Here is a 22,925-nt window from a genome sequence, read left to right as displayed (position 1 = left end):
TTGGCAAGATTTCTGCAGAGGAGGTCTACCATTGCCTTCCTCTGAGGCTGAAAGAGTGTGAGTGGGTTCCATGGCTGAACTTGGAACTGAACCCTGGTCTCCAGAGTCATAGTCCAATACTCAAACCATTATGCCATGCTGATACTACAAGGGGCTATGGCTCCTACAGTCTCCATATTAGGAGGGCTGACTTGGTGATGCTGACTGGGTTATTCCGGCACTTGTAGTCTTCCAATTATTTTTTCCAAACTTTACAGTTTTAACATGAGTGAGTACACACAGCTAGTCCTGGCATCTTGACTTACTCCTAAAAAATGTGGACTGACAGTGAGTTTCTAGCTAAATGAACAACTAAGATGTGACACGTGCCAACTTGATTAAATAAATGACAATATCATTGTCTTTTTCTTCGTCATTGTTTACGTGAGAGAAAACAATTGAACTTTTTTCTTATTCTACTATGCTCCAAAAGAGATAGTTAGTGTGGTCACAATAAGCATTGTGAAAGAATATTAGACTTTTCAAGTATGCATATACTCAGTGGAAGAATAAAATTGCTGTTTTTGTTCCCTGGCATGTTAAGAACTATGCTTTAATATCTTTAGGCAACATAGTTCACATGTCCCTTGGAGAGACATCTTGATTCTGGGCTTGAACAAGAAAAATGTCAGACCCAATGAATTCTCCCTCGGGAGTCATTTATTTACATACCCTGCCATGTAGGTTTATAACCAGAACTGAGGAATGCACAGAAATGTGCTAAGAAATACAAAACCATTCTTAGCTGGCATACATTTAAGGATATTTCTGCTTCTATATGAAATCATGGGCTGCAAAAACAGCCAACAAACTTGGAATTTCTTCATTACTGGAGGGAATACAAATAGCATTCCATCGTCTCCACTTCTTGATAATGTGCCAGAACATGGAAGATTACTTTTAAAAAGTAATTAGTTAGAGTTATAGTTCTGAGGCACCCCTAAAAACCTATGGATGCCGGCTGTGAAAGTCTTCGACTTCATACCCCAAAATAGTTAAGCTACCAATGTACAGTAATTACATGTTTGTTTTATAATTAGAGTTTTACAAAAAACAAGTACTTATTTTTCCATTTCACAAAATAAAATAAAATATTTCCAACTATAGTCACTTTAAAAATAATTGAATGCTTCAGACATCTGATCTTTGAGATAAAGCAAAGGATGGAACACAATGCTTTAGTCCTTTGGACAGATCCTTCCTTTAATAAAGCTCTTAGTTTTGTTTATCTTTTCCCTAGTGGTGGGGTCAAAGCCATGTTCATGCCATAGAAACCAATCTACTTGGAGGTTTAGGCATTTAGGGGGTGCATTTGTGTGACAACCATTGAAAGAGTTATAAATGAGGCAACCTTTGGGCTGGGTGTTCCAGTCTCAGAATTTTGAATAGAGAACTAAAGGTAGGATAATATGTGATTGTGTTCTAGAACCCAACGGTACAGAAATATTGTAGAGTGGTAGAACCAGGGAGTTTACCACACAGCCCACAGGGACGCTCCCAGCACGGGATGAAAGGGAGTGGGATGGGAACAGAATAGGGGCTATCACACATTTTATCACACGCCGGAACACCGCCAATGCCACCAGAAGTTCCCATCCCATTCCTGATCCATCCCAGAGGAGGCGAGTCTCAGGAACGCTTCTGAACCATTCCTGAAAATCGTCTCCTCTGGGACAGATCGGGAACAGAATGGGAATTTTCGGTGGTGGCGGCAGTGTTCTGGCATGCGATAAAATGTGTGATAGCCTCCATTCTGTTCTCGTCCTGCCTTCTTTTGTTCCACGCCAGGAACGTCCCTGGGGGCTGTGCGGTAAACTCCAAGGGTGGGAACTTTGGCAGGTCTGGGGTCACTTTCCCACCATTTGGGACTCTCCAGGGGCTACAGTAACTGCAAAAATGCACTCAAATGGAACAAAAAGGGAAGCAAAAAGAAACCAGAAGTGCCTTAAATCCACTTCTGATTTGAATATTAATAATAAAAAAACATAAACAGTGTAGGAGGGTTCAAAAACCTATTTAAAGGGCAAATTGGTGGTCCTGAAAACTTCCAGGGGAGGTGTGTCACCCGCCTCCTTTTTGGAATAAACAGATTGATTTGGGGAAGCTACAACAAACAGCCTTAGGGCTGCTCATCCTTGAACTAGAAATGCAGGCATCATGGCTTGCCCTTCCTCCTTTGAATCCAGCTCTGTCACTCTGTCACTCTGCCACACATTACCTTTCAGTTTAATTTCTCCTTCCCCAGCTAAACTCTGATCACAAAGCACTAGCAAAGAAGACAGTGAAGTTTGCTGTTCAGTGCCTGGTTGTCAGGGAGGTGAGCTCATCTTGCCCTTTGGCCAGTGGAAAAGAGAACCAATCTTTGCTCCAGAATTCCTGAACACTGGTTTGGTCATTCTTCCTTGAACATTTTGTTATCTTTTTATGTTGTTTTCCCTGAATAAAGATTTTAATAATTCCTATATAATCTTCCCTACACACTATCCTTTGGCATGCAGTTTGTTTACATGCTTCCCAATATTGGCTAGCATTTGTCTAGAGGCTTACATGGGTGTAAATTAATCCTATGCCTGGTTGGAATTTTCCTCTTCCATCTGCAGTTGACAAAACTCCCCTATGGACCTATCACAGACTCACTGAAGGCTCCCATTCATGGCTATTTGTGCTTGGATGAGAGTAAGGGCATTGCAGAAGTGTTTGACTATGTCCCCACCGCTGTTGCAACCTCTGGGAGACCCCTGTGGACTGCAGTGGATGATATAACTGCTTCACATCTGGCAATGGGGATATAGCCAAATTTTTCTTGTGATTCCCCCACTGTCCTCTGGGCATGGATAACTGTGGAGAAGGATGCTTAACAGGCCAGGGGGTGGTAAATGGCTAGATATAGGGGTAGTTCTACAAGCAATTGCAGCCATGATTAGAGGCAGATTTTTATGAAAGCGTAGGACTGTGTCAGAATCCTGCTTTTAAAAATTGGAACGCTGCAGGTCTGGAATGAAACACATACGTGAATGCTTCTATTGACAGAAAACCTATGTTTGTGTGTGGATGTTGGGTTGCCTAAACAAACAAACAAACAAACAAACAAACAAACAAACATTCAGAGAGGGCATGTCTACCCATGTCTACTCAAAGGTAGGCCCTATTAAGTTCACCAGAGCTTATTTGATGATGTGGACTGGAATGAGGTGGAAAATGTTTGCTCTTTTCCTCAGATAGCAAAATGTGCCTTGTAACTATTAAACACCAGATGTTTTAGTGGCTTGCCTTTCTGGGAATGTTAACTTTCACAGAAAGTTTTATCTATGTGTGAAGTTCCTTTGCAGATGCAGAGATTATTAGATAACAGTCTAGGACTACAGAAGCAATAGCATTCTGTACCAGTTATCCCTTTTTATTTTCCCGTGCAAATTTGTAACTCTAAGGTTTAGGAATTGTTCCAAAGCGGGTGATGTCAATCACTTTAAAGTGCTAAAATTTGGAGCAATTCCTGATTTTAGGTATTTCAAAATACTAAATGTCACGTTAATGAAAGACAATGTCGGCAATCCAACTCAGAAAAGCAACTTTTCGAACTAAGATCATTTGGAACATTTGGAAATTTGTTCAACATTCACACTAGCTTTAAAAAGACTGATAAGGATAGGATTCTTGGCATTACCATACCATTATAATTATTTTCTGCCCCCCTCCCCCCCAATTCAGTGGCAGACACTTTCTCTCTTCCTCCTTTCTGCTTTGGTTACCATATACCCTGATGAAGAGATCACCAGAACGAAAAACCTTGCATAACATTTTGTAACCATTGCGTTGGCAGATGCAGATATAAAGGAACAATGGATTTGGGCGGATGCAAATCTAAAGAAACAATGGATTTTACTATTTTTAAACATCTTTCCTTGGGCCCACACAACTACCTTTGCCTCTAGAAAGCTTTTAAAGTGAAATATGCAGACATTATGCCACACAGCACATATATAAAGAATTCTGTTTGCTCCATAGACATGTGCTTCAATGTTGATATATCTAACATGCTGAACTGATTAGGGAAATGTTTTAACAGGAAAAGTGCCAAAATTACACCAGCTGGTTAGATTCTGTTTCAGCCTTAAGAGTGAATATTGGAAAAGGTTGTCTAGTTCTTATTTCATGTCACTGTCCTGACATTTTCTCTTCTTATTATCTATTTTTTATTAAGTGAAAGAAGCCTCAATTCTCATAATGGAATTTTTAAATATAGATATTTAAAAAGACAGAGAGTGTTTTGATATGCTTGTTTCCACTTAGGCATAAAATATGACACCAGTCTTCTGATTTAACTGAACAACAAGGTTTGTTGTTGTTAACTACCCTTGTGTTGAACTTGACCCACTTTGAGGATGAGACATCTCCAAGACTCCCTGTCTTCTACTACTCTGCTTAGCTCTTGTAAACTCATACCCATGAACTGCCTAATAGAGTCCATCCATCTAACATGCAGACTTCCTCTCTTGAAGTAGAAAGTCACCTTTCCTAGCATTATTGTTTTTTTCCAATGAGTCATGCTTTTTCATGATGGAACCAAAATACAACAGCCTCAGTTTAGTCATCTTGTCTTCCAGGGAAATTTCTGGCTTGATCTGCTCTAGGCCCCATTTGTTTGTCTTTTTGGCTGCTTATGAAATCCTCACCACTCTTCTCCAGCACCACATTTCAAATGAATTGATTTGTTCCTATCCACTTTAACTATCTAGTGCTCACATCTGTACATGTTAAAAGGGAATACAATAGCTTGTATGATTCTAGCCTTTGTGCTCAGTTGTATATCTTTACATTTTAGGATGTTTTCTAGATCGTTTATAGCTGCCCTACCCATTCTTAGTTTTCTTATGATTTCTTATGATTTCTTGACTGCCATCCTCACTCTGATCAGTTATTCCTCCCATATATGAGAACTCTTTTACTATTTCTATTTCCTCATTGTCTAGGTTGAATTTGTGTAAATTCTCTGTGGTCATTATTTTTAGCTCAGTGAGAAGTCTATCTTTGCACTTTCTTCCTTGATCTTCCTTAGTAGTTGGTCTAGGCCTGTGATGTTTTCTGCTGGTAGTATGATGTTGTCTGCGTACCTTAGATTGTTGATATTCTAATAAGGTAGATTGCAGAAATACCATCAGCCTTTTAGACTCGATACTGTTGAGACACTATGTTTGCATCTCTTGACAAAATAAACCCACTGTTTGGTTTATATTCACTTTGGTCTACCTGGAGCAAAGCATAAGAAGGCCAATAGCATCACATTTCCATTGGTCTCTACCATTCTTCCAGTGAAGTTAAATCTAATACCAAAAAAGGTTACCATTTGAGCAATACTTATTTCTAGTGTAATACTGCTCCATTCTCAAGCAATGTACATTCCTACATCTCAAGAACAAATTGCCAGTTGCACAATTTCTCCTAGTCCATGGAGAAATGACTGGTGGCCATAGCAGGCATCCTTGCTGATTATCAGTGAATTTGATGCAGGAGTACCTGTTCTGCCCCAAGTGCTGTGCAGAAATTTCATTTTCAAACATACCATGAGATCCTTGTATGACAATAAAGATCCAGACACTAAGTTTGATTTCTTAAGATGTGAGGTATTTGTGCATGAGTTCTCATACAAAGCTGCACAATATCTGCCATGATTTCACTAGCCCCCAAACGCTGAGTGGCACCAAAAGAGAACCTTGCTCTGCCACGTGCCCCAATATATTTGACTCTGCCTTTGAAAACCACTTGGAAATTCCTCTACAATTAGAGCTTTGACTTGAAACAACAATAGAAAATACATTTTATCAGCCTTGAAACAGGCACATTCATTTTCAGTTATCAAATGTAGACAATTAAATATCTGAACATGGTGGCATATCAAAATGCTGCCTTCTGACACATAAACAAGCACGACACAGTGCCAGGTGAATCTCTTTTGCAAAAAGGTTCACGAAATGACATACTACAATAGAAAAGTCCTTGCCCCTGGTTACCATATTCCTAACTTCCAGAGGCAAAGTGGCCCAGAGAAAGACGTCTGAAAATGTTCTTAACAGTCATGCATGTTTATGTGCCAGAAGGATTATTCAGATATCTCATTGTGTTCAGGTACTTACCTCTGGTTTGTATCAAATAAAGAAGACCATTAGATTGATCAAGGCCATTTTATATTCTTTGTATAAATAGAATACAGTTTACCTTTATATTTTCAGTGTATTATTCTGAAAGGTCTGTTGCACTTGCTGGTTTTTAAATCCTCTTGTTTTCATTTAGTGCTATTATCATGTTGACACTCTTGTCAATTGTACATAAAGTCTTTAGACTGAAGGGCGGGACATGTAAGTGTAATAAACAACATATAAATAAATATAGCAGTCCCTCAGTTTGTGCGGACTTCAGATCTGTGTCCCTCGCTTACTTGCGAGGGGCAAATAGAGGGACTTAGAATGGGGCACATGCCCATGGCATGTGCCTGTGCGTGCCAGTGGGACCACAACCACCATTCAAGCCAATAGGGCTTGATTATTGATGGATTTCTGTTTTCGCAGGGGGGGTCCGGAATGGATCCCCCGCAAAAATGGAAGAGTGACTGTAAGATCAAAATAGATACTGCACTGTAGAGAGTAGCATAAAATGCCATCTTAGAATGAGGAAATGATATGGGGGAAAGAAACTCTTCCAGGTAAACAAATATGGCTCCTTGTATCTCTGACATAAGTGTCACCTTGTTAGATAATGCATTCCACCTGTAATGATCAGAAGGGGAACTCCAAAGATAAGCTTCACACTTTGCCTCAAGTATTTGGGGAATGTACCTCCTGTATTGGCTTGTCCCAAGGCTGTATCAATGCACTGCTTATTGACTGTAGAGTCAATCATTATTAAATGGAACTTGGAAACACTGATGGAAACATTCCCAGTAAGTGAGACTAAACTGATTAAGTCATCATTCTGTATGTCTGTTCAGAAAGAAAGCATTCGGATTACATCACATACATAGAACTCGTATGCACTGATGGACTCGATTATTTGCTAGGTCTGATCTAACTGATTTCAGTAGATTTTTTTTTATTATTATAAGAGGAAACACATTTTCTAAGATGTCCTTCTGACACAGAAACCTAGACATTTTCCTGCAGTGAAAAAGATGGTTTTGAGCATCAGTTCTCAGAAGACTTGCTGCAGTCTGACATGAATGTTTTATACCCATCAAAATATTTTTTTATCTCATCACCATATGGATCAACGTTAATTTAAAGCAGGGTAACTACAGAGGACGCTAGCTCTGGATACATTCTAGTCTCAGAATATGTTCAACTCCCCCTTGCCCATCAGTGCAACAACTGTAGCCAGTGATGTCACTAGGTATGGCATCAATCTGTGCTTCATAATAATAATAATAATAATAATAATAATAATAATAATTATTATTATTATTTTTATTTCTACCCCGCCTTTCCATAGAAATGATCAAGGCGGCTTACAAAAGTTAAAACATGGTGTTATTCCCCCCACCCCATTGACCTCCACCCGCAGCAAGCTACACAGAATCCTTAATAATTTTTTTTTGTGCTAATGTTACTCATAAATCATAATTCTTGTATATATAGTAATAGTTGTCACATAAAGAACTAGCAAAATTAAAATTATACATTTAAATTACAACATCATATACACAGCCTAAATGTATTTATATGTTCATAATTTCATGTGGCTGAAGTGGAAATTTGATAAAACGTGATGCTTTTAAAGAAAAATTATATATATATATATATATATATATATATATATATATATATATAATATTTTTTAAATGTAAACGTATTTATTTATTTATTTCCAAACTGAGCATCTCCTTTCTCCTCCCACTGAGTCTCTTCCCACTCACACCATCTCTTCAGTGTTTTAAAGAGACACAGGCAAACCCCAGAGCTCATTTCTGCCAAAACCCAGATATTTTGGGAGCAGTCTTGTGACTCTGACCTTAGGGTGTCACCTGGCGCAGCCCTCTGCCCCCTTCCTGCCACCCGAATTTCATCCCTGCCTGTAGTTTGGAGCACCTGGACTCTTCTAGAAAGAGCCTTCATTGATGGTCTCATAAATCCTGGTGATAGCATTGCATAGAGAATCTGGTATCATTTCAGTGACACCCCACTTTTCATAGCTTCCTAAGAGATCAGTGAGATATGAGTTTATTGCATTTTAAATCCTTCACACAGAGCACTGTTTTGTCCATAATTATCAGTCCTTGATGGTGCTCAATGTCTGTTACATTATTTCATCCTGTCAGTCAGTCATTGTCTAAATTTCCTTCCTTAGTACAGTTTGGATCTCTTGCTGGGAAACCTTTTGTTATTGTTGTTGTTAACTGCCTTCTCATCAATCTTGACCCATGGTGACCCTGCTGATGAAACATCACCAAGACCCCCTGTCCTTTACTGCTTTGCCCAGCTCTGGCAAACTCATACTCATGATCTCTTTAATGGAGTCCATCCATCTAGCGCACAGCCTTCCTCTCTTTCTACTTCCTTCCACCTTTCCTAGCATTTTTGGATTTTATTCAGTGATTCATGTCTTCTCATAATGTGTTCAAAGTACACCAACTTAGGTTCTGACATCTAGGCTTCCAGGGAGATTTTTGGCTCGATCTGCTCTAGGACCCATTTGTTTGTCTTTCTGGATTGCTCAGCTTGCCCTCTCTTTCAGAGGGCTTCTGTTGCTTTCACTTATAAAATCATTTAGATGAATCTGACTGGCTATAGTAACATTATGATGTCATCCCATTCACTGACGGATCCCTAGTTGAAAGGGGCCATCAGCATGACTAATTCAGGAAACAGGAGCTTGACTTGCCTTTGTTTGGGATTGCTCCCATTTGCCTATAGTGATGTCATCATGTTGCCAAGTTTAATTGATTATGTAATTCATTTTCTATTGGCTCCCCAATTAGCCAGGATTTCCAGTGTAACAATCCAGAAGAAGTTCCAGAAATTAAGAAAGTTGCATTAAGCAGAAGTAGCAATAGCAACTAAGTAAATAAAGGCACTGAAAATTTTTAAAATAAATATTTAGATATCAATGGGCCTGAATAGACAGGCCACAATAAAGCTGCTTTGGGCCACTTTGGAAGTGTGGTGTTCAAATGATGCATGTGTCCTAAGAGGCCGCAAGCTGCACCAAAACCATGCTTCAGTCCCAGGACTGGAGTGCAGCTCTTGCACAGCTTCTGGCCTTTTAAGATATGTGTGTCATTTAAACATACCTCTAAAGTGATCCAAAGCAGCTTTATTTTGGCCTGTCTGTTCAGGTCCAATATGTTATTATTTTGCTTGCTGCCCCCCCCTCCAAGTTCACTATCCTTCATTTTTACAAAAAAAATATGGAAAATTTAAAAATGAAACATATTTAGTTCATTCTCCCTAGCTTTTATTGTTTTTACTGATTATCAAATGTATTATAAAGACTTTTTATACTTTGTATACTTTTTATACTATTTATACAAATAGCAAATCATGAATCCTTATGGGGTTGTCCACATGGGCCAAATGGTCCATGTCCCCCCTGGCTTTATGTCATTCTCTTTGAATGACACAGGCCATTAACTCCAGGCCAGGATTGGACTCAGATCTAGCAGACTGGATGCAGATCCAGTAGCTCTTTGTCATTCCTGGGGCAAGGGGATTAACCCGGGATTAAGCCTTAATGCAGGTCAGTATGATTTGCCATTTGCCACAGAGTTTCTCCAAAAGTCCATGGTAAAAATCCCAAGCAACCAGACAGCCCCACACTCCTTACCTTACTCCTTTGCTTCAGCTAGTGAGAAACTCAACATCACCACCTCTGATGTCAAAATGGGCACCCCTGGCTGCATCCACATGACAAGGCACCTGTTTCAACCTCAGAGTCAGTGATGCCGGGGGGCGGGGGAAGGTAATGACTAAGTAAGAGGTGCATGGTAGTAGTGGGCCCATGATGCAGGAACCAGCCTGATGACTGATCAGAGGCTCAGCCTGTGCTTTCCTGGCCCATCTGCTCAGTCTCTATATTGTATGAGCTTTATGTGGGAGAACTGGGGCTTTTTACAAATGGAGAACCCCAAAGATTGATCCAAGTGTTGAATTTGACATGAGAAGATTAATGTCTGTTCGTCTGATAGTAAAATTTTAATTCTGAATCCTATATAGAAACTGGGGGGGAAAAGTCAAAATGGAGTGACCATTTTTGAATGGAAGATAAATTGAATCTAACATAACCTCCTCCTCCTCCTCCTCCTCCTCTTTTTACTGGTTATTTCATTAAATTGAAAAAAGAGCTGCATAGAAGGGCATGTGCTTAAAGATCCATTATAAACTCTTTAGTAGTTAGACAAGGAAAGATCAATCAATCAATCAATCAATTTTATTTACAGTATTTGACCAAAATATCTCAAAAATATATTAAAATTAACCAGTAAAAACAAACTTACAAATATGCCAGTACATCTATGTAAAAGCAATTAAAACACAAATGTGAATATAGACGGGTAGCATCTCACACCAGGATGGAGGGACCTATCTTCTAGCATCCCATTTCCAACTTTTAACAGTAATTTGGTCCTTAGTGATTGTCTATGTGTAGCAATGACAGCTGCACAGAATCGAGCCATGTTCTCAGTTATTTATGAGTCTACATCCTCAAACAGTAATGTCAAGTAGTAATCAGCCGTTTGTCCTGGGAATTTTTGTAAAATTGGGTAAATTAAAGGGGAGAGCACACCTTGATAGAATGGGTAATGCAATATAACGTGCAGAAGTGATTCAACTGAAGTATCAGAACATAAGCATGTCTCATTCTCATAAGGGATTTTCCTTCCAAAACTGCAGAGGGAGGGACATTAAACCGGGCTGAAGTGAAGGCTGCCCTAAGTTTGGGTGCTGTTAGCTTGGCCAAATAGGTTGGCCTAGCAAAAGTCACTTCCAGTCTTGCTAAAACGGGGATATTCCTAATTTTACCCCGTGGTTCTCTAATTCTATATCTCAGATATGCTGTCTAAAGGCTGATTTTGCCCTTTCATAGCCCATTTGTATCAGGGTTATCTGAGAGAATCTACACATACTTAAGATGCTGTTTATCATCGATTTCCAGGAGTAGTAGTAATTATCTGATAAAACCAGTAGAGTCAGCCCATATGGAATAAGTCAGAAATTAATTATCAGAATCCATGCTCGTGCTTTGATGGTGATCAGGCCCACCTCAAGGCACATTGCTGCATTTAACACACAACATGGCACTGAAAATATACCTGTCAGAAATTTTGACTGTAGTATCTCAAACTTATCAAAGTTATTGTATGTACAGATCTGGGCTCCATATAGAAGGATTAAGATGACTTTGGCATCAAAACAAGGAAAGATATGTCCTGGGCTTGCACAAGGGGCCCTTTGACACTACAGAATCTACTGTATGATTCTACTTTACTTGCCTTTCCATCGTTCCATGGAATCCTGGGGCTTCCAAAGCTCTCTGGCAGATAACTGCTAAAGGTCTAAACTGCCAGTCCCAGGAATCAATAGGATGTTGCCATGGCAGTTAAAGTAAAATCATAGTTCTATACCTGTGTAGTGTGAAATGGCCCAAGGTTAGGGTAAGGATGCACATCTTTCTTATTTTGTTCTCATGTGCAAGTTGGAGTAATGTCAAATGTTTTCTCTAGTGGGTGCATCTACGCTGTAGAAATAATGAAATTTGACACCACTTTAACTACCTTGGCTCTATCCTACAGAATCCTGGCATTTGTAGTTTTATGAGGCATCAACACTCTTTAGAACAGAAGGCAAAACACCTCACAAACCTACAAATCCCAGGGTTCCATAGGATGGAGATGCATCAAACTGCATTATTTCTACATTGTAGATGCACCCTGAGTTGGTAGGTTTGAAAGAATTATTGTAGATTTTTCATGATTTTTCATATTTTTTAGACTTTTTGCTGCAAAAATTATTGTTCCACAAAATCTTCATATTTTTTCCTGTGGTTGTTTTTTTTCTGGAGAAGGTCCTAAGGGAATGGAAACACCCTACTGAGAGTTAGCTCTATTGATGGCCAGAGTCAGTATAAGGCAATTTTTCAGGCTAATTTCTATATATTCACCGGTTTTCTTTGAATGTGTTCTCACTGGATTTTCCCCTTTCTTGTTGGTAAGCATGGATGGAGATGTTTGACATAAAAAGTTTGTAGGTCTTTGATGTTTCTAATAGAGGATGCAAATGCTTAACAGATGAGAATTATGTCACTAATAAGAAAATAACCATGAAATGCAGAACTACAATAGAAAAAGTTGTAAGAATGGCTAAAATATCGAAGACACTTGGTTTTGAAAACAAAAGGGCAATCTGTCCTTTGAAGTATGTAAACATTTTCAGAAGAAGGTCTGCTTTTCTAAACTGGCGATTTTCATTCAGGCCTGTGCTTAAATAGATATGGCAGGCATGAACAACCCCATATAAGCCAAGGAAAGTATGTTATAAGTAGTTGAAGGGAAGAAATGATTTAGAGGGCACAAAGATTTAGGTTATACCTGTCATGTACAAAGAAGGTACCCTTTTGTTATTATTAGCAATGCTAACAATATTGTTAATGTCAGCAATTGATGAGCTAAATGGACTTCCAGCTAAATCAAATAATAAGTGAGACCTCCTTCAGTGTCTTCAGAATGACCTGATATCAACTTCTGGAAAATTACAACAATCCTATCCAAGTGCTATTTCAATATCTAAACCAGCAAAATAGTGCATACTGGAAGCAACAACCACAATACTCAAAGACGGTGTTTCTAAAAAAGCCGTCATGACCACCTATCAAGGCCATGGCAATTCTATGCCAGAAGTGGCAACAAAACTGCTCCAGGAGAAGAGAGGCTACAAAAAATTGTTGGTGTACAAGAAAAAAGGGGCCATGAAAAATAATTGGGCACAACTTTTTCAGGCAGTCAAAACCAACAACTCAGCTTTATTTTGGCATATTACACCAGGTTCCAAAAGTAACGCACCAGCTACAGTGGATTGTCACATCCCCCCAGAGATCTGGGAGCCTTTCTTTCGCCCTTCTCAGTGGCAACTCCAGTGCTCACTACAGGGACATCCACAATTTAAACCCAAGTTTATCAGTGCTCATATATTCCTAGCCACTTTGTGACAACAATCCCCTTGTAAGATGTAGGGGCACAGAGATCTTGTCATATTTTGTTCTTGTATTTCTCACTTCAGGGTAAAATTATGAGAGGTTTGTCCCTCCCCCCCCCTCTTTTTTTTTTTTTTTTTTGCATTTCAGAACTTTTGTGTGTGCATGAAAATGTAGTTTATGTGAAAGTTTATGGGGATTTTTAAGAGAAGGTTTTGTGTGTGTGTATGTGTATGTGTGTATGCAAAATCAGTTCCACAAAAATAATTTCCCACAAACAAAATCCCCCCCCCCCCAACCCAATCCTTGGTTGATTTGAGGGGGGAAAACTATATGGGCTATTGTGCAAATGAAACATTTGGAAAAGTCACTAAATATGAAAAATCTCACAACTACTCTGCTATGCTTGACAATTTTTTGACAGCTATTACAGTGTGTCAAAATCATCTTCTTGCAAGGTTGGATATACTATGTCACTAGAAATATATCAGCCCCTGTCAATGTAAGTGCAACTTCACATTTTGGATCCCGGAACCCCCCCCCCTCTCTCTCTTTCTCTCTCTCTCTCTCTCTCTCTCTCTCACACACACACACACCCTGTGTAATCAGGCTCCAGGGCTATTTGCACCAAACATTGTCACTAACAGGCCAAGAAAATGTGATTCCTTTCAACAACATTTGTTGCTTTCATGGCAAGTGAAAACCCAGCAAGATAAAGAGCTGTGTTACTGCTCTCTCCATCTGTCTATTGGCATGATTATACTCCAAAGTAGACATCTGGAACATCTCCATGATGCAGACTGATATAGGGCAGGAGTCAAGTGAAAAGACTGATGTTTCATGCATCACTATGTGGATATGCACTGGATGTTTCCAAAGTTGTTGAAGGGATTGGCAGAGGAACTTATCCCCCTGCCCCATTTTTAGCAAAACGCTAACCCTATAAACTATCATCATTGGTCAGGCAGGTTGGGGCCAATCGGATTTACATACAATAACATCTGGAGGGCCACAGGATTCCCATGTCTCTGCCTGGCGAAATGTTTTTCCAATCGACATTACTCTTCACCCATTCAAACAAATAGTTTCAGAGCCAGGTGGGAAAAGATATGGGATCAGTATGTGTTTTATCTAATGGGGAAATAATTTGTGGGTGAGTATTTTTAGCTCAGAGGTATTCTCATTGGGAAGTTCCCTTGTTTTCATTTCTCTGCTCTAATTCAGCTCCCCATGAGGCTAAAGGAAAATTTAAAAATAAATAAATTTGGAGACACTTCATGTATCTGCCAGATCACATCTAGCTGGATCTTAAGCTTCCATTAATATCTTGAGTTAAAGTAAAGGACTAATTGTGTATTCTTGGCAAGCTGGTTTTATGTAGTCTGATTTATTTATAGGGAGCAAGATGAAGTTGGCAGGATGGCAAACTCTGGCTGGCATCTGGCCAAATGAAATGTAGAGCGAGAGCTCACCCATTCTGTGAGCAATCCTTACACAGGAGTCCTGGGATGCTATGGAGCTGCTCATATTCTCTCCCAGTGGTTTTGACATGCAATACAACCCAATGGGTTTGTTATTGTGATCTAAGTCTAAATGTGTCTTCCTGTGAAGTGAGCCTGAACAGTATTACAGCCATTCGAGCACACTTGTAGTTAAGCTTTATTGCTATCTCTAGTGTATCATCATTTCTTTCTTCACTACTGCAAAACACTGTTGGAGTGTGTGTTTAGAAAGTATGCAGATATATGTTTTCTTTGACCTTGTTTGTTTTTATGGTGCTGACTTATTTTAACAACAACAACAACAACAACAACTAAAATGTTTGTGTGAAAAGATCAAAAGTAAATTCAATTTCAAAATCTTTTTCATGGGGACTATTTACTTGGTTCCATTATCGAATTGATTAAAATGCTGACAGAAGGAAACAGTTTTCCATTTCTTTCCCACTGACTCTGGAGTAAAGTTTAAGGTCTAAAGTGACTTGATTGTAATGAGGGGACAATCACAAATGAGGATTTCATTAGACATATGCCATCCTCTACTTCCACAAGTCTGAACAGGTGTAACATCAACCAGACAGTGACATATTCCCCTGGACCTTGAGAGGAAGCCCTAGCTCTTTCTTTGGCTGTTGTGTTCAGGGTCAACAACCAAGGGCCTAGGGGAAAAATCCTACTTCCAGAAACAACTCTTGCCTTTGAACACTCCCCTTTGAAGTTAAAGGTGGTGACATCCTCAAAGATTTGAAACCTGATGCTTAGGACTTTCATGAAGATTGACTCAACTGGCTCTCAATATGCATTTTCTATAAGTAACACAGCTGGAATCTTGTGAAGGATCCTTGTGAAGGATCTTGTGCTGCTTACGTTAAATTTGACTCAATACATTTAAATGTATTGATGCTGGAACATGATATGAGAGAGAAAGAATTAATTACAACAATCATGATAATACTGGTGATATAGTTGGAGCTACTTCCATTTAGCCAGTGACTGGACTTTCTCTGTCCCCACAAAAGTGTCCCAAGCACATCTGTGAAGTGGTTCTACAATTATTGTGGAATCCATTGAGCTTCTCTCTGAGTGCCCCTAAATGCAGTCCTTAACACACCAGATTGTAAGTGCCCCTAACTGTAAATGATGATACAACAGGAATCACCAGCTTCAGGTTTGTGACTGTTTAATTGCTGGTGGAGATGTGCAATCTAGCACAAGTACATGGGTGGATATTTAAGCTATGCTGAAGATGCTCTTGAATCATAGAATCATAGAGTTGGAAGAGACCACAGGGGCCATCCAGTCCCAACCCCCTGCCATGCAGGAACTCCCAATCAAAGCACCCCAACTAATGGCCATCCAGCCTCTGTTTAAAGCTTTCCAAAGAAGGAAACTCCACCAATCTCTGAGGAAGTGTGTTCCACTGTCCAATAGCTCTTACTGTCAGGTAATTCCTCCTAATGTTGAAGTGGAATCTCTTTTCCTGTAGCTTGCATCCATTGTTCTGTGTCCTATTCTCTGGAGCAGCAGAAAACAAGCTTGTTCCATCCTCAATATGAAATCCCTTCAAATATTTAAACAGGGTGGTCATATCATCTCTTAATCTTCTCTTTTCCAGGCTAAACATATGAAACTTCTATGTCTCTCCTCATAAGGCATGGTTTCCAGACCCTTGTCCCCAGTGAGAGGGAATGATATGATTTACTGAGGATTTGGATTGGAGAAGTTTACAGTATTTCAATGTCATGACAGCAAATTGTCAAAGTGGACATGAACTGGCATTTTGTAGCTTATGGAAAACCAGTAGCTGTCTCTATATAAGAGAAAACTGAGTGGATGGATGAATGGAATGAATAAAAAAAGTAGATTTTGATGAGGTGGGCTGAGAAATATAGTCTAGGCAGAGTGTTGACAGAAGACTGTGGGCAAAGGCAGAAGACTCTTGAGATAACAGCTTGAGAAAATCTGCATGTGCGGAAAAGAAAACTCCTGTGGCAAGCTCTAAGATGGAATTCTGAGCAAAGTGTCAGCAAGAGGCAGTAAAGTCTTGAGAGGATAGAGACTGTGAACTAGAATGAAGACTGAAAAAGTCTGAAGAAAGCCTTGCTTGCTTTTGTACCCAAGAATTGAAAAACCAAACTGGAAAAACAACAACAGCAACAAGCAGCTGAGTCCTTGCTGGCTGCTGTGTATCTGTACCTTGCCACTTCCACTGCTCCCTATTCACTTGATCTCTTGCTGTAGACTGAAGTGCCCAACAGCTAAAGCACCATCTAGGTTAGGGTGGGGAAAATGCACCCCACTGTAGTACCCAGGGTCCAAATTAAAAAAACAAACAAACCTATTTTTAAAGAAAACCCAAAGTGTACTCTCTGGGGGGTGGGGTAATTTCACCACATTTTTGCCCTTCCTACAGACATTTTGGGCATTGGTGAGGCCTTTTCCCCAAAACAGGGAGTTACCTCCTATTATATATATAAAAAAGAGGCCTTTACTGAGCCTAAAATGACCTGGATACCCCCCACCTTCCAACATAGCAAAATTGATTCCATGTGCCCAAGATAGTAGTGGGGAGCATTTGCAGCCCTCCATGTTCTATTTGGAAGTCAATGTGGCCCCTGAATCCCTGACAGTTGCCTACACTGGCCTAAGTCCCTGGGCTCTTCCACAGGGAGGGGGCAGGCATCATTAAATCATGATTAAATCATGCTAATAGCATGATCAGGAGGAAGATTATCACACCCCTGTATTCTTCTCCCATTCATGTCCTGTGTGTAAATAATAATGGATGCATCATTTGTAATAATGGGAGTTTCCGTTATTACCCAATGATGCATCCATTACTGTTTATGCACGGGACACAAACAGGAGAATGCATGGGGTGTGTGATAATCTTCCCCCGATCATGCTATTAGCACAATTTAATCATGATTTAATGATGCTTGCTTCCTGTGTGAAAAAATCCCCTGTCTCCTTTCTCTTGTCACTGCATGTATGTTTGGAGAGAACAGGTAAGCAGAGGCAATGGTGAAGAGGAGTAGTAGTAGTAATAGTAGGAGTAGGAGCATGAGGTGCAACAGCAAAAGCAGGAGCAATAGCAGAAGAGCTAGAAAACTATGAGCATTACCAGTTGACATTCTGTAAGGGGTGACCTTGCCATATGGTCAGTCTCTCTGTTTCTGACTGCTGCTGGACTCCAGTGAAGATACCTATTTGCTTTTCTGTAGCACTGAAGAGCTACTACTTCTCTTCTTTCTCCATGCTCCTCATTTTACTTTATCATACTCAGATTCTTTCCAAGCATGCTGTAAAGCAAGAAATCTGATTGGAACATCCATCAAGAGCAGATCATAAATACCATTTCATTGCAGAAGGGGGTGCCTTCAGTTGTGGAGAAGTGCAGAAAATATTTTGTGGCTCAGATTCAAAAGAGAAGCCTGAGAGTAATAGCTTTGCCCCCAAGCATGGAATTTACTGTGGGGTGGGTACACCACATAAGCTTCTATCCATCTCCTTCCATCTCTTTCTCTTCTGCATTACACAATGGGTGGTCTCTCCATGCTCAGCCTCCCTGCTTGAAATCTGGCTGCTACTTTAGAGCCCTAGCTCACTTGTTTGCTCCCTTTAACTCAGGCACCTGCATGCCAGACATGGTTGGCTCCCTCTGTGCAGAACCTCAGCAGATCTAACTTTCAGAGTATGAGACACCCGCACATAAGATGAAATCATGCTGAAAAGACTGTATTGAACAAAACTAGCTTGTCTCACCACATAAATTTCATCAAGCTGGAGATGCTGTGTCCATTTTCCAGTCTAAATATTTTCTGTGATAAAATGGGGACTTTCTGGGGTGCAGGGGACAAGGTTCTGACAACTTGTTCTGGGTTCAACCCATCATGGAGAGGAAGGGAAATACATGATTTGTATATTTTGAGTGGGATAATTAAACCACAAATGGACATTCATTGTTGTTGTGCCCCATCTGCTCATGTGTCCTCTATTACAGAGATGGTCCTTTGAAATGGCAGAGCAGATTTCTCTGTTTGAAGTCAAACGGCTCTGTTTCAGGGGTGGGCCCAGCTCACAGGCTTCAGAAGCAGCACCCTGTCCCCGCAAACCCCCAACCATACCAACTGTAATTTTGGGGCATTCTGTTTTGAGGATTTTTTCCCTGATACTCTCCAAATATGCCCAAACACCCCAATCCCAAAAAGAAATCTTCCTAGTATTCCCAAATACTTTATTTTCATCTCAAAAAAAAATGGCAGCATGAAGTCATGCAATACCATTTGTGGTTATCATTTTGGGTCAGACCTCAAGGAAGATAGAGGTACTTGGGAGCACAGTTGGGGAGGATGAGGCCCATGGGGAGAGTTGAAGGGAAGAAATTTGACCCCTGCATGGTTGTCCATCCTTGGTCTGTTTGAAGATCTCTACAACCCAAGCTTGCTTTTGGAAAGCAAAGAAGTATATAAAGGATGAGCAAGCAGGGGGCTTGAGATTACCCATTACCTTGACAAGGCATTGAGCAGGTACACTGGTCACCTGGGCTGCTTCTTACAAGCAACCCCTGGTGCCCACAAAGAACTTGTAGCACATTTGAAGCTAACAGAGCATCATGCCAAGCCTACAAAAGCTTATGCTACAATCTCTTTTGCTCAGTTAGGGGCTAGACAGACTGGTATTATATGGCATGGGGGTGTGGTGTATGCATGCTGACTACTTCCATGCCACCCCCTGCTGGTTTCACACCACGCACCCAACTGCACGATGTGGGGGGCGTCACGGTGCTCCATTGGTGCAGCATCTAAACATGCTGTGCCAAAGGAGTGCCAAAAAGCTGCCACCACAGTGGCAAGGGTGCCTTTTTGCTAGTGCTAAAAGGAGCAGCATTTTGCCATTTCTTTTAGTGCCAGATCAGGGCCAAGCATGCAGTTGCTGCAGCACTGATCCGGCACTGAAAGGGGCACTTCAAAGGAATGGTCTGTTGAGCCCCTTAGTCTTAAAGATGTTACAAGATCCCTTTGGGTACTGATCTTCCAAACTAACATGGCTATGGCTCTGACTCCAGCTCCTAGTGCTGAGAGTCAGAAAGGCGTTTGTGCAGCTATTCCTTCTTTCCCTCTCTAATGGATGTGTGTGAATGCATGTGTGCATGTGTGTGTAAATAAATGAAGTAGTACTGGAGGGGAAAAAGGAGATTACAATTGAAAGGAGACATCATCTGGAAATGCCCCCACCCCCAATAAAATTCCATATTTGAGTCAGGCTATTGGCACAATAAACGTTTCATCTGGAAGGCCCTTCTATCACAGCCTTCCCCATTTATTAGGAAACACAGCTTATTCCTATTAAAATTGTGGCAATTGTTTTCTGGAGTTTCAGTCACACATGCAAATAAGGATGGGTACATTTTTTGCAGATCTGCGACTTCTTTTGTCTTCTTTTGTCTCAATGTGTTCCTTTAAAAAGAAAAAAGTGAGAACTTGTCAGTGGCCACCCTCAAGTCAGTGACAGCTAATTTAAGACTTGCTACTTTTGAGCAGAGGAGGGACTCCTCTCAGCCGGAGGGCCTCTTTTCTTTTCCTCTTCTTCTCTCTCCCTAGCCGCCTTCTCCCCCTCCCCACCTCTTGGGCTAAGTAAGTGAGGCTTGTTTGTGAGATGGGTTTTCCCGAATTCTCACAGCTCTAATCTGGATACCATTTAGTGTGACAGGCTCCTTCCCGGGTTCCCACAGCTGGTTAGTGTTTTGAATTCCTGGCTCATGAACTCATATCAGGCTACATGGGCTAATGCTCAGAGCCCAGCCTAAGGCTGATATCTTTGATGACAGAGTAATGGAGGAAGCTCTGGTGTGCTCTCAGTATTTATAAACTGCCTGCCATTTGTGTGTTATTTTTCAAAAATGGGTGAGGGGAAAATAGTAATAGCAGAATGACTCTAACATCTCATGGAATCTGTTACAGCATTAGTGGAGGTGAAATAAAGCAATTAATCCCGGAAGAGGAAAGGCCAGTTAAATACTATATATTTAATATACCTTTTACCTACACACAGCCATTTGACATTGTTATGCATATGTGTGTGTAGGAGTGTCTGTGTGTGTGCAGAAATTATTTCAATGGTACTGTAGGCTAGCTGTATATATCAAGTCACCAAAATTTCAATGAGCATCAGCTAATTATTTCTAAGACAATATTAGACTTCTAGTTTTTCCTTAAATGAATAAATAGATTGAGCTATGAATCAGTAAGGATGCATCTACGCTGTAGAAATACTGCAGTTTGACATCACTTTAACTGCTGTGGCTCCATCCTACAGCATCCTGGGAATCTGTGAGACACCAGCACTCTGTGTGGTAATGAAAGCAAAATGTAAAACTACAAATCCCAGGATTCCATACAATGGAGCCACAGCACTTAAAATGGTGTCAAACCGCAGTATTTCTACAGTGTAGAAGGACCCTAAATTTCTTGTTCTAATTCCACTTGTGCCATAATTTCACTATGTAGTCTTACTTAGATGAATCACACTTTCTCAGCCTCAGGCCTTGCAACTGCCATGTAACAGTACTGTCTTCTAACGGTTACAGGTTGATAATGCATTTAAAGTAATATGAAAACCTGGAAGTGCTAGACAACTGTAATCACACAAACTCTTTGACTTTTCCACAATTTGTTGTTACAACCAAGAACTGATGCGAATTTAATTGGCATTGTTACTTGGTGTACATAAGATACTCAACACTATGAAGGTGCAAAATATTTTTATGGGGGCACAAAAGGTAGGTAAACAAAAACAATCTGTCATCTGACAGTTGTAATAATGCATACTCATTGTATGTATGTTTACTCAAAGATTCAGTGGCACTCCTGTTTGAAAGTGCATTGGGTTATAGCCAAAGGACCACACTAAATACAACATGGGAAACAAAGCATAAAGAGCCAGTTACCAAAGTCTATTTACTCTAGTATTATATACTCTGCTGGCAGTCTCTCTCCAATGTCTCAAGCAGAGGGTCCCCCTCATGTTTTCCTAGTTGATCTTTTTAACATAACCTCAGGTGGCCTGAAGCTGCATCTACACTGCAGAATTAATGCAGTTTGACACTGCTTTAACTGCCATGGCTCAGTACTATGGAATTTTGGGACTTGTAGCTTTGTGAGATATTTAGCCTTATTTTTCAGAGAACTTTGGTGCCACAACAAACAACAAATACCAGGATCCAGTAGGATAGAGCCATGACAGTTAAAGCAGTGTCAAACTGCATTGATTCTGTAGTGTGACAGCAGCCCTAGTCTTAGCACTAACTTTGAAGGAGCTATTTATGCTGCTGAAAGTATTTGGGAAATAGGTTTCAGCACCTTGGACAACTCCTGTCAAGTTCTGACTAAAACCAGAGGCAGATTCACTGTCCCTGCAGATTCACTCACAGAGGCCACAAGTCTGCAATCTTTAGAAGATATGGATAATATTGTCCTGCACATTTTGAACAATCTCCTCCTCCACTTGCCCATCAACAGGACACTGTGTTTCTGTCGAGGAGCTGCTGTATTTTGTAATCCATCTTCCAGGATAGTTACAACTAACCAGACCTGGTTTAATTGCTGAGCTTCATGCAGGAAACAATCTTTTAGGAAACACGGGAGAACAAATGTTTACTGACCGTGTAATTAATACAACGATTTGCTCTGTCTATTGGCCCTTGGCACTGTATTTCCTGTGAAAGTGGTAGAAAGTTTTTCTTTAATTTTTTTCCCCCCAAAGCACAAGTTGCTCTTTTACTTAGAGGAACTAGTTGTCTTCCAAATGAGCAAATGATGTATTAGAAGTTAAACTGGATATTCCCATGGGAATGCACATTTTGCTCCTTTTTTTAACAGCTAATTTCTTTCATTCAGCAGGTTCCCAGACACATCAAATGCCTCGCATGTTAAGCTGTTAGTCAAGATTTATAGGCTCTGTGAGTGTAAGTCAATGTTAAATCGTTCTGATAACATGAGGGCTGGCAGGCAAACCTCTCAGCAATTTTCATTTTTTTTAATCATTAAGAAAGGGAGAGAAAGAGAGAGGCTGAGATCAAGTCTGACTATCCGTAGTATTTCCTTAACATAACAAATGCCCTTCTTCGGGGCTGCTTTTCTTAAGTCTCCTTGCTTCTGTGAGATTCTCTAAGCCAACAAGATATAACTGGATGACACCACATCCAGTTATAGT

Source organism: Sceloporus occidentalis, unplaced genomic scaffold, assembly GCF_023333645.1.
Source record: "Sceloporus occidentalis isolate IW3139 unplaced genomic scaffold, rSceOcc1.0.p SCAF_4, whole genome shotgun sequence".
Taxonomy (NCBI): Eukaryota; Metazoa; Chordata; class Lepidosauria; order Squamata; family Phrynosomatidae; genus Sceloporus; species Sceloporus occidentalis.
This window is presented reverse-complemented; position numbering follows the sequence as displayed.